This window comes from Suncus etruscus, chromosome 2 (genome assembly GCF_024139225.1).
Source record: "Suncus etruscus isolate mSunEtr1 chromosome 2, mSunEtr1.pri.cur, whole genome shotgun sequence".
NCBI lineage: Eukaryota > Metazoa > Chordata > Mammalia > Eulipotyphla > Soricidae > Suncus > Suncus etruscus.
In genome coordinates this window covers 36457367-36474470 of record NC_064849.1, presented here as the reverse complement: position 1 = coordinate 36474470, position 17104 = coordinate 36457367, and positions in this window count along the sequence as shown.

Genomic DNA, 17104 nt, shown 5'->3' with positions numbered 1-17104 from the left:
CAAGGCATTGCTACAAACAGTTCACAGATTAAGATTTCCCTTGTATACACTTCTCCACCATTTCTTTTATTTATTTTCACCATTTCTTATTACTATTTTTGGTATATGTCATTCTCACAAGTGTGAGGTGGTATCTTGTGAGGAATCGTAATTTCCCTTCCCTGATGATCTGCAATTGTTAGCATTTTAGGCACATTAAGATAAGAAAATCGGGGCTGGAGAGATAGCATGGAGGTAAAGCGTTTGCCTTTCATGCAAGAGGTCATCGGTTCGAATCCCAGCGTCCCATATGGTCCCCTGTGCCTGCCAGGAGCAATTTCTGAGCATGGAGCCAGGAGTAACCCCTGAGCACTGCCGGGTGTGACCCAAAAACCACAAAAAAAAAAAAAAAAAAAAAAAAAAAAGATAAGAAAATCGAAATAAGTTCTTATCTAATAGGGATAGGAACTCAAATTTTATAGTACAGTTGTGCCTTTCACCCTGAACATTTGTCATAGTGACTTGACTTAGGCCTTGGCTGATCGAATATCAACCTTTCAACCCCAAACCTTAGACCCTATCCTTGGAATCGGTATGGTTTTCTGTACCAACACCAGAAATCAAACTTTCGTCTAGGAAGGCCCTAATGCCATCCTGGCACTGACTTGCTCCAGGGTGGGTTCATATGAAACCCTGACAATGAGAAAACAACTTGTTTTCAGGCCACCTAATGATGAGCTGAAATCAGAAGATGCTCCATGACACCCTGTGTGGATCTGTGCAAAAATCAGTATCTCTAATAAGAGAATTCTGACTGCAAAAAGTACGATTGAATTGAACTTTTCCTGGGTCCATGAAGAAAGAACTCGGGCTGGACAATTAGTATGCCCAGAGCCTGTAGTCAGGGTTATGGCAGGATGCTTCATTGGTAGAGACACTTTGTTTTCCTTTTTCAGGCCAAGGGTATTTCCTTTCTAATTTCCCCAACATTTGTTGTACCTATGCAAAAAAAAAATTGTCACCCCCATTTTTATTTTACTGTAATTCTATTATGGGGCTGGAGCAATGGCTCGGTGGTAGCATGTTTGCCTTGCACACAACTGACCTAGGACAGACCATGGTTCAATCCCCCAGCATCCCATATAGTCCCCCAAGCCAGGAGCAATTTCTGAGCACATAGCCAGGAGTTATCCCTGAGAATCACCAGATGTGGCCCAAAAACAAAACAAAAAACAAAACAAAATAGAAAACCCCAAGAATTATTTTAATTCTATTTATATCTTCTAGATAGAGATTCCTGCCCTTTTTATAGAACTTTGGAACATGAATTACTTTGTTTTACTTTGTATTTCTGAGTTTTTCTACAAGTTGAGAAAAGAAGGGAATGGGGTTCATGGGCCAAGTGGTCTCAGGGACATTGATGGAGAAAAAAAATGTGAGAACTAAATATCCAAACCAAACTCAATGACAATAGAATCAAGAGACCCAAACTATAATAATCTAAACTTAAAAGGGACCTGTTATGCTGACAGGCCAGGAGGCTAAGAGTGGAGGTATGAAATGCACACTTGGGTGGTGGGAATGGCCCTAATTTACTGAAATGCTTAAAATTCAACTATGAATGCTTGTAATTCACAATGATCTCAATAAAAAAATTTTTTTAAATATTCTTCCCATTATATGATTGTGTTTTTCATGTTTTTGCTGTTAAATTGTAGGAGTTCTTTATATATCTTGGTTATTAGCCATGTCCCTGATATTGTTGTGCAAAAATCTCCCATTCAGTAGGCTGTATTTTAGTACTTTTTGCCTTTATTTTTCTATATAAATGCTTTTCAATTTAATGTAGTACTAATCTTTAATTTTATTTTTATTTTCTTTGCTGTTCAGATTGAATTCCCTCCCTAAAACACCACACACACACACACACACACACACACACACACACACACACACACAACCTCTAATACCAGTGCCACATAATATCTCATCTTGTTATCTCCTATCTACATTATGGCATACAATCTTACATCAAGAACCACACCTCCCTTTTTTGTTTTTTTGGTTTTTTTTTTTTTTTTTTTTTGGCCCACACCCAGTGACACTCAGGGATTACTCCTGGTTCTGCTCTCAGAAATCATTCCTGACAGGCTCAGGGGACCATATGGGATGCTGGGGATTGAACCTGGGTCTGTCCCAGGTCATCCGCATGCAAGACAAATGCCCTACCACTATGCTATCACGTCAGCCCCAAGATCCATCCACTTTTAATTAATTTTTATCTGGGGCATAGAGGGTGGTTGTTTAAACAAAAGCCTAGTTTTATTCCTTGCATATGGAAGTTTTCCCTACTCTATTTTTTGTTTTGTCTATTAGGTATTTTTGGGGGGACCCTAACGGTCCAGTGATGAACAGGGGTTATTCCTGATTCTGCATTCAGCAATCATTTCTGGAAGTGTTTGGGGGCCATATGGGATGCCAGGAATTAAACCTAGGTTGGTTGTATACTAGGCAAGTGCCTTACCACTGTACTATTTCTCCAGCCCAGTTGTTTACTTTTAGAACCATAACAGGTGGTGCTCTGAAAATCCTGAAGTTCAGGATCAAATATAAAACTCCTACATGCAAAGCATGCTCTTCAGTCCTTTAAGCAATCTCTTGTGCACCCCAAATTTATTTACTTATTTAAAGTACTTTTATTTTGCCCTTGTATAATTTCAGATTCTTTGTCATAATAAAAATGGCTAAATGTGTACACTTCTTTCTGAATTTTAAGTTCTATTCCATTGATCCATGTGTCTATTTTTTTTTATCCAAATCCATATCATTTTAAGTACTGTTGCTTAGTGTAGTATAAAGTCAGGTAGTAATTTGTTGCCATTTTTACTTTCTTTTATAATTACCATAGACATTTTAGAGGTTTTAAGAATTCATAAAAAGCTTATTTTGTTCTATTTTCTTTAAAAATGTTGCAATTTAATTGACTATATATAGCTTTTAAAAGAGTTTTGACTATTGATGGAAGTAGGCACTCTGGTGATGGGTATGATATTGGAGCATGTATTCATGAAACTTTCACTAACAGTATTATTAATCACAGTACCTCAGTAAGTATATTAAAAATTAAACATGTATAAATGTTTCTTATACATAAGTATTTGAATAGTCAATCATTTTGACCTACAAAATGACAAATTTATATGATTCCATTTTATCTAGAAACAAAAGTATCAGTTGATAGACTATAAACATTCTTTTTGTTTTGTTTTGTTTTGTTTTTTGGGCCACACCCAGCGGTGCTCAGGGGTTACTCCTGGCTATCTGCTCAGAAATAGCTCCTGGCAGGCACAGGGGACCATATGGGACACCGGGATTCGAACCAACCACCTTTGGTCCTGGATCGGCTGCTTGCAAGGCAAACACCGCTGTGCTATCTTTCTGGGCCCAGACTATAAACATTCTTAACACAACCAACTATACACAAATTTTGAGAGATTTTTTTCTAAAACCTTTATATCATCAAAAGAAAATTCTTTTTTTTTTTTTTTTTTTGGTTTTTGGGTCACACCTGGCAGCACTCAGGGGTTGCTCCTGATTCTATGCTCAGAAATCGCTCCTGGCAGGCTCAGGAGACCACATGGGATGCTGGGATTCGAACCACCAATCTTCTGCATGAAAGGCAAATGCCTTACCTCCATGCTATCTCTCCAGTCCCCAATAGAAAATTCTCAAATAATCAGTCCAGAAAATTCATTTCCTGGAAAAATAAATACCTATTGATAGAAACTAGGATAGAAAGAAGAGTTCATAAAAGCTCAAGTAGTACCTTTCTACCAATCCTTGGAAGTGACTCTATCTCAATTTCAAACTCACATTTTCACTCTTCCCCAAGGCTAGATATGGATGAATGTGAAAAAAAAAAAAAAAGTAAACTATTCCAAGAGATCTTTTCTATAAAGTTAGAGCTTGATTTTTATAAGCAGTTCAAGGAAATTGTTTTGGAATCACAAATTATCTAAAAGTAGACAATCAATAGTTTCACTAAAGCCCCCCCTTTATTTACTTTATTTAATAAAATGTATCACGTAGTTGACATAGTTGACCAGAATACATTTGTTTCCAGCTAAGTGAGAGGAAAGTTTTAAAAAAAAAGAAAAGAAAAAGGAAGAGAAGAAAGTTTAAAAGAAGAAAATGTACAGTAGCAAGCACATTTGTGAAAATTGTTTTATTTCCAATAAAGTCATTAATAATATGGCAGATGGTTTAGTAAGTTCTTGTTGTTAGTTGCCCATTCTGTTTAATTGGTGTGTTCCTGTAGGGATGACAGCATCAAACAAATGAAGTTGTCCACTAATATTGATACTGCAACTTTTAGGGGGGTGTTCTCAGCTGGCAGGCTTCCAAAATGAAGGAAGATGGGAGCAAGAGGGCGTTGCCTAAAGTTGCTTCAAACAGCCCTAGTGATATCAGCCTTAAATCTGGCATACATGAAGTTTGTTCAGATTGGTGTTCCCAAAATAAACTGTAGAGAAGTGATGAGGCAGGGCCATTGGGAAAACAATTCTGGGTGATGGATGCAATAGACATGGCTTTGGCAGGGTGGGGGCTTGACCTGCCCTCTCCTCTTGAGATGGCCAACTTTTTGCTCCATTGGGCCAATGTACACATGATCTTTGACAGCTTGATTTACATCTCATTTGAGAAAAGAGTAAGACTATGGAGCTTGCCCAGTCAAACATTATAATTGCTGTTAGGGATGTGGTTCCAGCACCATTTTAAGTTCTACAAGCAGAGATAGGAAAAAGGCAAAGAAAGGCATACAGATTTTTCTGTAGCTCAATTTCTAGTCCAAAGAAATGCAAGTTGTTATCATTTTGGCTTTAGTGTGAGGCCATACCAAGCAATGTCCAAGGGAACAGGAGATCAAGCTCAGAGTTTCTACATCTAAAGTATGTGTTTTCACCTGTTTGGGCCCTAGCCTGAGTCCAAAATTTGTGTCTTAATATCAGATAAGATGAACTTATATTTGTTTTTTAAGTGCATATGTTATTTCTAAAAATGACTTGGTAATTATACTCTGTAGGTCTCCATTGGAAATTATCATGTAACTTATATGCCAATAAAAATATGTACCACCTATCTTATAAGCACTATTGCCAATGCTCTAGAGTTTATCACATCATTAACATTCATTTTCCACTTACTAAAAAATTTGTATTTGGATGAATAAGCTTATTTTTAATGATTGGAAATATCTTAATCATGCTCCATGAACAAATATTGTATCCACAATGCAATGCAAAAATTTGAATCTTTGTGGAATTCTTTAAACATTTTACTTGGTTCTGAAATTCTGGGTGTAAGTTCTTTGATATTTTTTTGAAAACTGACACTTGAGAATCTTCTTAATGTATTCAATAATGGTTTTATTTTCCTTGTACTGATACCTGGATTTTGCAAGAGCAGTAAATAACCTCAATATACCTGTGATTTACAATAAACATCTTTATCTTGCTTATGATTCATGGGAACTGTAGTTTGGTTCTAGAACTTCTGGTCCCTGCTCAGCTACATATCCATCCAAATCTATTAAGCAGAACATATTGCACAATCAAGTTTAGATTTGTGAATTGAGGGAGCATAATAGAAGCAGGAAAAAATATCAAAGGCATAAAGACAAAAACGATTAATCCTATTACAGAGAGCATTGATTAATCCTATTAGAGAGAGCATATGAATAATAGTAAGTGATGATGCAATATATCACAAAGTTTTGGAAAGTTAGTTTGTCAATGACAGAAAAGAAACACAATGTGAATTGTTTTCATTAGTCACAATTAAAAAAAAATAATGGCACTTGAAAGTAACATCAAGTTTGGCATATTCAGTACTGTAAATAGTAAAAGAGCCTGAGGAAGAAGTCGAGGAGTTTTTATTCCAGTTCTTTCATTTTATTCACTATTTGTTTTCCGTTCATTAAAGAGTGTGGCCAACAGTTAAATGAACTTGTTCTTTAACTGTAGAAAATATCTGGTGCTTCCCTTGTTCATCATCATTTTTCTTTTTTTTTCTTTTTTTTTTTTTTTTTTTTTGGTTTTGGGCCACACCCGGCGATGCTCAGGGGTTACTCCTGGCTGTCTGCTCAGAAATCGCTCCTGGCAGGGACGGGGGACCATATGGGACACCGGGATTCGAACCAACCACCTTTGGTCCTGGATCGGCTGCTTGCAAGGCAAATGCCGCTGTGCTATCTCTCCGGGCCCCATCATCATTTTTCATGTACTCTTTTGGACTTCAAAGATAAGTCTCTTGTGAGTGTCTCACAGGCAAAATATAAATAAAAAAAATTCTTTCATTGAGGTTGAATTGGAATGTTTTGAGTTAGTTTGGCATCAAGATTTATGTGTCACATAAATGGGTGAAGAGGTAGCTAGAATATGAATAGCAAAGTGCCAACATAATGATTTCTTCAGTAACTTGCTGTAGGGTTACTGCCCTTAAGATGGAGCTGAATGGAGATGGATGGATGGAGAGACCTTTCTTTGCCATCCCAGGCCACGTGGCTCTGCAACCCCTTTCATTCGGTGGATCTGGAGGTTCATGAGAGCAGCAGGTAGAATTCTCACTCACAGGCTTCCAGAGAGATAACATCTTTATTGGCCCTGGCCCACGTGTGTGGCCTATATTATAACCATTTACGCATTTGCCATTCTTAGCTTGCCCTGCATCTTAACTTCTTTCATCCGTGTCTCCTCCAACCTCCATGCTGGCAAAATACCTTAATCCCTTCGGTCAAAGGCCTTATCTAACCTTCCCTAGACCGTCCCGGGAATGGGCGGACTAACAGGTAAAGTTACACATAGTATCCACTCCCCAAGACCCCTCCCAGGAAAGGGCAGGTCTTGTAGGTAGTTACACGTAAATCTGGGGTGGAGTCACAACTTGCATACTAATTATAAAGATAATTTCAGCATTTTCAAGTATGTTTTTTAGGGCTTATAGGATGGTTCTATAGCAAAAACACTTCCTAATATCATTCACTGGCACTGGCCAAGTTGGGACCCTTAGTATAAATACAGAGTGTGAGATCTCCAAAAGACAGTGGCCAAATTGTGCAAGCACTACAAATAAAAGTGCAACCCCAGAAAGCATTGCAACCAAATAAAACAAAAGCACAACCCCAGCAAGCATCACCCCACAGAGATCATCCCATCATCCACAGAGAACACCACAACCAAAATGCATGTAATCACCACAACTAGACGAGTTGGTCCCTGGCAAGCACCTCAGTCAAATACAAAAGAACCATGTCTAAGTGTAAGTCCCACAACTAAGTGTGCAACACACTTATCTCTACAAAGGGAAGAGGGGAAGGAGTCACAGCACAGTGGTAGGGCATTTGCTTTGCACACAGACTGCTGACCTGGGAACCCCAAGCCTGCCAGGAGTGGTTTCTGAGCACAGAATCAGGAGCAACCCATGAGCGCCATGGGGTGTGGCCCAAAAACAAACAATAAAAACACAAATACAACCAGAAGGGACACAGTTTTTAGACTAGTGTAAATGCACTGTGCTTTAAGGTAATATGTTGCAAGTCAGCCACTGAAGAGGTTGACTGATGGAGGGATGGAGGATGAGGTCTTTCCCCTCCAGCTAGGAGCACGCGTCTGCCACCCTGTTCTGTCAGGGTTCTGAGGTGAAGCGGCGGGTAAACAGCTCACAGACAGTCAGGCTTGTGAAAATATTAGCTTTATTCGGTGGACAAGACTGAAGTCCAAAGCCTCAGCATCAGTTCCAGCCAAAAGCCCCTCACCTTCCACAGACCCTTGTTTTTATCCCCCAGAATCAGGTACCACCCAATGGTGGGATCAGATACCACCCAATGGTGGAAGCAGAATCAGGTACCACCCTAGGATGGGGGCAGAATGCCAGGTCACACCCTAGGATAGGGCACAATCACCCATCAGGGTAGGGTCAGTAACATAATAATCCCATAAAATGTTTACATACACAACAGTGATACTTGAAAAAAAATAAAGTTGTATTACTTTGTCTTCTATATTGTCACTCTCAGTCTATGGCCCTTGCTATATGCAGTTCATACTGTGCATATAATGCACAGTAATGTGTCTATTTTAGTATTTGTTTCTGTCTTTCACAGCAAGCCAACACAAAATCCAAATTTCCAACAAAGGTCCTGAGAGCCTTAGCACTATTTTCATGGAAATACAGAGTGTTTCAGCCATGGACCAATTTCCCTACATTTGCAAGTTTGATATCATCTGTGAATTTGCAGAGGCAGGCACTTAGAGATAGGAGCTTCTTCGATACTAAAAGAAGAGAAATAGATAATTTCTACAACTGTCCAGTGGAAATTACCAATAAAATCAAGACAGGGAATAACAAATGAAACTTTCTGCAATGATAGCAAATCTAATAACGTCTATGGGCCATTGACATAACAAATATTGTTCCATTGCAAAAATAAATTTTTCTAGACCCAAGTCTAGAAATAATAATGTTTGTAGAAATAGACTGAGGAAGAGATGCCTCAAGTTTACAGCAGTGCAAACTGCTATAAAATGGAAAGCAAGATCATTCATTAAATGAACTTCTCTTCTGTAAATCAAGGAGAGATTGTAAGCTCTCATTGTATGAAAGGACATTTTTAAAAGATAAGGACAAGGAGCTGGAGAGATAGCATGGAGGTAAGGCGTTTGCCTTGCATGTAGAAGGATGATGATTCGAATCCCAGCATCCCATATGGTCCCCTGAGCCTGCTAGGAGCAATTTCTGAGCATAGAGCCAGGAGTAACCCCTGAGCACCACTGGGTGTGACCCAAAAAACAAACAAAAACAAAAAAAAAATAAGGACAAGGACAGGATATTACAGACGAGATAGTGGAGTGAGTAAGGGATTTTGCCTTGCATGTACCTGACCAGGGTTCCATCTCCAGTTCCTGTATGATCCCATGAGCTCTGCCAGGAGTGATCCCTGAACTTATATAGCTACCCTGAATCCCAGTCCTGAGCACTGGGTGTGGAACAAAACAACCCTCCCCCCAATGGTAATGAGTTTAGTGGTGGCCTCTGGATTTGGGCACTGGACTCTAGATAGAAAAGAACATTGTGAATTCTGCCTACTGTGACATAGCTGAATGAAGTCCCCTTGGTCTATCCTGAACTTGAAACCTGCTGGTTTCTCACCCTTCCTCTGTCTTTTTCTCTTTTCTTCTCCACTATCCAACCCCTCTTAGAAAGAGGAGCAGAGAGTGAGTTGATAAAAAAAAAAAAAATAGAGAATGGGTAGTCAGGTAAGAATCCTTTGACCAGGGTATTAAGGCCTCCTCTAGTTGGGGCAAGATAATTACCTCCAAGTCACTATACACTTGCATTCTTTCTCCTTTGCTCCTGCAAAAGTAGCATCTCTGGAACCAAGGAGTCCGGGCTCGCTCACCCCGCAAGTGTGCTTGTGGACATTTCTGAGCTGCAGGAACATTATCCGTTTCAGTAAGTGCAAATTTTAAAAATGAGTGCAGAAAGGAAAACTCTTCGCTGGTAGCTTTGACAAGACTCAAATCCGCTGCAGGGCCTCCTGCCTTTCTGCCGCAGCGCTGCAAGCTGCAATGCATTTGGTAAAGCCTGAAATGAGCCTCCCCCCAATATTTGTTTCCAAAGCCCCATCCTGGAAGGTGAGTCTCATCCTCCGACAGCTCCGTGGACCCCACTGAACCTCATTCCACGTGTCCAATTACCTGCATGATATCTGACCCTGTCTCTCCTGAAGCCCCCCGAAGCCCAGCTCTGGGGGTGAGCAAATACCCCCTTCCACTCACTCCCACGCCTCTGGGTGCGGTAGACACAGGATGGGTGGGGGGGCAAGCCTGGGAGGGAGCCGCCCCACATGTGCCTTTGAATGCCCCATTTTTAGGGCCTTGTAGTCATTTCCTTGCGAGGGGCGCGATGCAAGTTTCTGTACATTTTTCTACAAGGGGGCCAGCGGGGCACACCCTCCTCTTCCTTCCTGATGTATTATGTCCCCCCCTGCCGAGGCCGGGGACTCGGTCTGGATGTGGTAACTGAAGTAATATAAATGTTAGCTAAGAAGCATTCCCGCAATGTGGTTCCAATTTAGGCCTGTTTTGAAGTCTAAAGGCCCAATATGTCTCGTAGATTCTTCGCTGGACATTAGCGCTAATGTAATTTGCGGCGGGAGCAACGGAGAAGGCTGCCGGGCCTCGGCCGGCCGGGGAGGGAGAGTGGGGGTGTGGGGTGTAGGGGGGCGCGTTCCCAGGACGGGAGAGGAGAAAGGGGGGTGTTGGAGGGGAGGCACACGGCCGCCCGGGAGTGCCCCCGCCCCCCGCTTTTGATGTTGGGGGCTTTGCTCAGGAAATTGCCTGATACATGCCAGAGTTTGCAGATAAACAGAGCAAGGTAAGTGCCCGTGCCCCCAGTCCCAGCCCTCCCCTCTGCAAACTTGGGGAGAATGCAATACCCCCCAACCCCTAGCACTGCCTTTCTCTGTAAGCTGTTGGCCTTTGGCTTTTTTTTTTTTTTTTTTTTGCACCACACCTCTGGGAGAGCAGAAGGGAGGTGCGAGCTGGGGAGTTGGGGGGAAATGCCGCACCCCATGCACCCACCCACCCACCCACTCCCTTACTAGGCCAGCGGCTAGACGCTCACACCGGTCCCGAGCCCCAGGGCTGCAGGCCGGTTAATGAGGATCCCCTTGCACCCCTCCCTGCCCTTTATCTTGCTGGGGAGATCCCCGCACCTTTTGAACTGCCATCTGTAGATTGTGTTGGTGCACTGACTTGTTAACTGTGCCATGCTGTGAAGGAAATGGCATGATTTAGATCAAGTGCTCGGGACGGCTGTTCATAAGAAACACTTGAGCCAAGCTGTTGCTGCTCAGAAAGTGCCCTGGGGAGCGGGGTTCCGTTTCGGGTCACGGTCCTTGCCTTGTACGAGGGGCAGGCGCGGGGAGCTGCAATCCCGGGGCTTCGCTGCTGCGGCTGGGGGCTGGGGAGGGGTGGAGAGAAACATTATGAAACCATAGAAGCCAGGCTGCCAAATTAACTTCTCACCCTTTCAATCACACTCCAGAGGATAAAAGCCTAACATTGCTGCCTCAGAAATGGGCTCGGTTTACACCAAACAAGTTACTTCTCTAATTTATCAGCCGGGCTGAGCTATCCTTCTCATTACAGAAAACTGCCAAGTTTAAGAAGCCCCTTTTCGCAGACCAGAAAGTTAGGAGATGCGGGCTACAAAGGGGTGTGTGTGTGTGTGTGTGTGTGTGTGTGTGTGTGTGTGTGTGTGTGTGTGTGTGTGTGTTGTCCCTACACTGCTTGTCAAAACAGCCAAGACACCAAAAGTTTCTGGTTTCACTTGTTATGTGGCCACAGAAATGTTTCTGACTGTTTCTAGGAGCAACATTCAAAGTGATGTTCAGGTAAACATGGATCAGCGCACCTTCACGCCCATCAGCAAAATTTTGAAGGAAAGTTAGTTCCGATGATAAAAGGAGAAAGGGAGGACGGTGTCAGGAGAAGGGGCACCATGCACCTTCATTCATCAGCTCCGGGACTAATACTAAGGGCTCTCACCGATTTCTTCATTCTATGGAAATAGATGATTAGGGTCATTCTCTAAGACAAATTTACTTTTCTGCACACTCTAAATCTGTTTAGTCACTTTAAAGGTGTCAATTATTGGAACAGGCTAAGACTATGAATTTCTTAGTAATAGCTTTAATAACATTTTGAAATGAAAAGCAGATACCTTGAAGTCAGCCTGCTTTGAAAAGACATATGAGCAGCTCTGGTTTTAATTTGTGTAGCATTCTACATCTGGAATCCCTTATAATTAAAACTAAAAACTGAACTACTACTTCCACCTGTCAAATGATGAAAAGATGAATGCACTAATAAGTTACTAAATAGCCCAACATGAGAGAGTTTACATTCTCATTCTATACAGTAAAACAGCATTTTGGACAGGAGGCTAAAGGTCTTTGGTCATTACTAATAACACGCTTTCAGTATTAACCTATATGTCCTTTTGCAACTACTGACGGGGTCTTTTTTATATTAAGAGCTCATTTTCCTAAGTCTTTGTTGTAAAAGTACATATAGATTTCAGAAAGAATATCCAAAACACATAAACTGAGATGGACTTTCATTCCATATGTTATGGGTTTACCACTCTTGAAAACCTCCTAATGGCTTCCTATAATAACTGCACACAGTTGCCCCCAAATCCCATATTTACAAATATTTACCCACAATTGCCCACAATGACCGTGACTTCGTGCTCAACACTCAGGACCAAGTGTTGGGAAAGGTATTTCTCTCTAGGTAAGTTAGAGGTAGGAAAATCCACAGTAGTTTCCTCAGAAGAATAAAATGTGTGGTTTTGCCTAAATGCTGATAAGAAAACTTAGTTTTCAAAAGCTTTTGCTGTCACTCCAATGAAAACAACAAAGGTCATTCAAAGTGCCCTCAGACTGTCACTGGTGATCAGAAGGTTAATTATTTAAAAATGTAAATCCTGAGTTGTAATCCCTAGTGAAACTATTTGGAACACCCCCACCCCCAGAAGTCCAGCTGTGTGGGCGGCCCCTAAAGGCTCATTTTTCTTATTACACACTCCTGTTTCTCTGTCATAAAATGAAAATGGAAATACCCCATCTTGAGAGGAGCACTGATTCTTTTAGAAGCAATAATGAATTTTGCCAGTGGTAGAAGGGGTCTTGCACAGTGTATATGTGCTGTAGTCTTGATTGTTCCATTCAGCACAGTAAACTGCCAGGGGCACCAGGCTGCTGAAAGGAGGCCAGGCCTGAGGGTAGCCATAATCCCAGTGAACCCATTTTTCCCCTTGTGGAAGTATGCCCTTGAAGAGAATTCCAACCTATTTTAACCCTTATGGGCCACTGGGGACTCCACCAAATTACTGCTTTTGTGTCCCTTTTTCTATTCCACCACTTTTCTTTCCAAGGGAAGTAGGATGTGGCTACCAATTGCTCTTAAGAAAAGGTCACAGACTGCCCACCTCAACAACTTGAATGATGATAGATGGGTGAGTGGATAAACAAAGTATGGCCTGTTTGGATACCAGCCCAAAGGAGGAAAGAAATTCTGGAGACCAGGATGTAGCTGTGTGTAGGGTACATGGTTTGAAAATATGGGGATGCAGCACCCCAAATTAAAAACAGAAAGAAAAAGAAAGGTTGATCTGACACATGCTACAGCATGAATGGTCCTTGAAGACATCATGCTAAATGAAATAAGTCTTGTAGAAGGACAGAAATTGTAGAATTCAGGACCAGAAAGACAATATAGGGATTAAGGTGTATGTACCACCACCACCCCCAGCATTGCTGGTGCACAAACTCTGCTGGGATGTCTCCAGAAAACCTCAAGCATAATTGTATCTTCAGTCACTTGCACTAACTGCCATTGAGAATGTTGGCAAGGGTCCCCTAGCCTGTGCACTCTTTGAGAGAACAACACGCCCTTCCCAACCATCTGAGGTTCCATGTACAGCCCAAATCAGAAGTTGAGAAAAAAGAAATGCAGCTGTCACAAACTGAGAGAGTAGAATGGAACATTAATGGTCAATGTTTCCATTTGGAATAATGAAGAGTGCTAGTGATGATTTTACAATTAATGTTCCTAAGACCACTGAATATACACTTTTAAATGGTATTTTTTATGGACTAGAATGTTGGATTCAGCAGTTACCTTGTATGTAGCCAATCCAAGTTCAATCCCGGTACTACATAAATTCCTCCAAACCCCTCCAGGAGTTATCCCTAAGCACAGACACAGGAGTAAGCCCTGGGTACTGCCAAGTGTGGCACCCAAACAAAAAATTTATTTCATGTGTATTTTGCCATGATAAAAATAATCAAGAGAGTTTACATAAATCTATAAACAAAGAAATAAAAGTGTTAAACAATAGATAGAAGACCTGAATGATAATGGAGATTGCAACTAAGTAGTTTTTGCACTTTCAAATGTAAGATTCATGTCTGCACAGACCCCTCTTCCTTTTAGTCTTTCACACATTATACTTCAACCACCCCAGCTCTGGCTCAGTGCCAAACTCAGGCAGCCAAGGGGCCCATTGGAGAGCTCTCACACTCACACAACTTTTGAGGGGCACATGGAGAGCTCTCACACGCACATACAACTTCCCAAGGACTTGCAAATCAAATGCTTACCTGCAACTCCACAATGAATGTAACCTGTGCCAGATGCAGAGGAGGTGAAGTGAGAGGAAGTATCTAGGAAGGAAGTTGCTCTGAGAGCCTCCTCAGCTTCCCCACCCCAGCAAGGACCGGGAATGTCTCTCTGTGCCTGGCTCCATCACTGGACAGCAGCCAGCAGGTTAAACAAAAGGAGAACACTTTTTGATATCAGAAGTTTATGCTTCCATTTCTTCTCATTTTTCTCATACTTTAGACAAATTTTTCAAGTTTAAAGTCAAGACACAATGAATTTAAGACTCTTTATTGAAGTCAGGATTATCTTCAAACTGTGAACTTTCTAAGTCATTAACTGTCGAAGGATTTTTTTTTTCCTCCTCTTAAATGCTACTGTCAAACGAGCATTTAAAAACATTTATCAAAAACCAATGGCTGGGAACTTCAATCCATACAAAACTTCATTCCATACAAAGTAAACCCCAGACTAGTGCTGATGCATAAATGATGTGTTGGTTTAATCTATTTTTCACAGGGGGTGTCTGAGAGTAGGAAAATTAAAAACAGGTAGAATGGACTATTATTACTGTCCCATAGTGTGCTTTTTTACATGAGGTCTGGATTAAGATAACATCTGGTCTATATTTCTTGAACTATTTCCCTTTTATCACAAGAAAAATCGGCAACCCATCTCACAACTGCTCTTAATTTAGATCTAAATATCACTGATGAAAAATTGTACAACATGCTGTTATCTATTAAAATGATTTCCCTGAAGGAACAGTTGATACTTTTATATATTCCAGCAAAGCTAATCATGCCAGGCCCCCTTAGTAGGACTTACCTTATAATCATATGTTCAAATGTTCCACCTAAATCACTGCTTTGGTACTAAATGAGTCTGAAACTGAGATTGATTTCACTATGTTGTGAAATAGAGTGCCCAGGTCTGAGACTCACAGAGCCCTGGAGTCTTAGTGATACAACGTTTTACACGAGAGCCAACTAGCCATTGAACAATAGCTCTTGCTGCCTAGATTGAGAGCCTTCCAGAAACCTTTGCAAAAAGAAAGCAGTAAGCTACTTTCAGTACTTTTCAGAGTTCAAGTTCTATACAATGTAGTATATAGATTTTACAAAATAAAAAGCGTCTTGCTTTCCCCACTCACATCCCAGAATCATATAATTATTTCCACGAATAATAAATCAGACTTGTATTTTCTCTGAACTAGTTTTTGCATACTCATGGCACATGTTCGTTTTGTTCATTGAAGTGACATCAAGACGAAGAATCATAGATTACATATATGTATGGATGCATTAATCCGTTACATGGGAAATGACTTTGACTTTCTTCAACTCCACCCTTAATTAGGTAATATCATGTGTTCCTGAATTTTTGAGTGGAAACAAAAACACAAAAATTATGGCGTTTATAAAAATTAGAAGTAATTCTTGGATTACTGTGAAAATACATGCTCTTTCCACTCAGTTAAGGAGCTAAGGTGATTAGGCCAGGGTTGGGGTGCATTCAGGCTCAACCTCTAGTACCACATGATTCCCAGAGCAAAGCTGGTGGACCCAGCACTGTAGGACTCGAGTAGCACCATATTCTAGGCCCTACCGTGGAGCTGCTGGGAGACTAACCAATCACAGTGTGGAGCCCTTAGGCTACTAAAGAACTGTTCCTCTTCTAACTCTGGGGCCAAAGTTAGAACGATATAAGCATATCTTCCTTTGAGTGAAGGTTTGATCCCTGGCACCATAAACATATTTAAACACATACACATACAAATTATTACTGTTATAAACAAAACAGAAAAAGTTGAAGCAATAAAAATACTTATTGATACTCTATCTATGGCATAATTAACATATAGTATTAGCAAGTTAAATAAATTATATTAAAGGTATACTAGAGTCTCAAAAGGCAGAAAATGAGGATTAAAAAGTTATCTTGGGGCCAGAGAGATAGCATGGAGGTAGGGCATTTGCCTTGCATGCAGAAGGATGGTGGTTCGAATCCCAGCATCCCATGTTGTCCCCCAAGCCTGCCAAGAGCGATTTCTGAGTGTAGAACCAGGAGTAACCCCTGAGAACTGCTGGGTGTGACCCAAAAACTAAAAAAATAAATTATCTTCTTGATGTATTAAGAACAACAGAATATAAAGTATCACTGATGTCACTTAAAAAGAAAAGTGGAAACAAATCTGGAAGAAGACAATACTAATATTGTATGTTTTCTGTAATTAACCATTAGGAATAAGAAGATTAATATTTAATTTGTAGTGTTTCTTAACACTCACTCATAAAAATTACTTTGTGCATAATAAAGTAAAAATGCATTGGTGAGGGGAAAAGCTAGTCCATCTCTTTCAGAAATAATCATGAGAATGAGGTGGCTTGCTAGGGAGAGTGGGGCCTGTGGACAAAGCAAGAGGAATGTGAGGGACAAGCCTCCTGTCATCTTGTATTTTTTGGAGGGAATTCTGAGAATAAAAAGCCTTTGGAAGTTATCAGCGGTCAGGCTGGAGCCATTCATTTTTCACCTGCCTGTGTTTGTTGTCTGGCAGCCAGTCAAGGGTGCTATTAGCAGAATTAAGATCCAGAAGAAAAGATTATCCCCTAGAAGGCAAGATAAGGGGCTGGAAAGTGTGGCTGGTTATCAATATCACAATACCAAACAGGTCAGAAAGGATTCCGTATAGGTTTCACTTGAAGCAGGTAATCTCTGAAAATAATAATGGAGTGACTGTTCTTCCGAAACACTTCAGTACTGCAACATACTGCAGTTCATTTAAGATAAAGTGGCAGTTTCACCAAGGCTCACACAACTGCATTAGGTTGGAGAATGGATAATAAAATGCCACAGCAACAAGAACCTTTGAATTTTACCCTTCACTGAAATTGTGC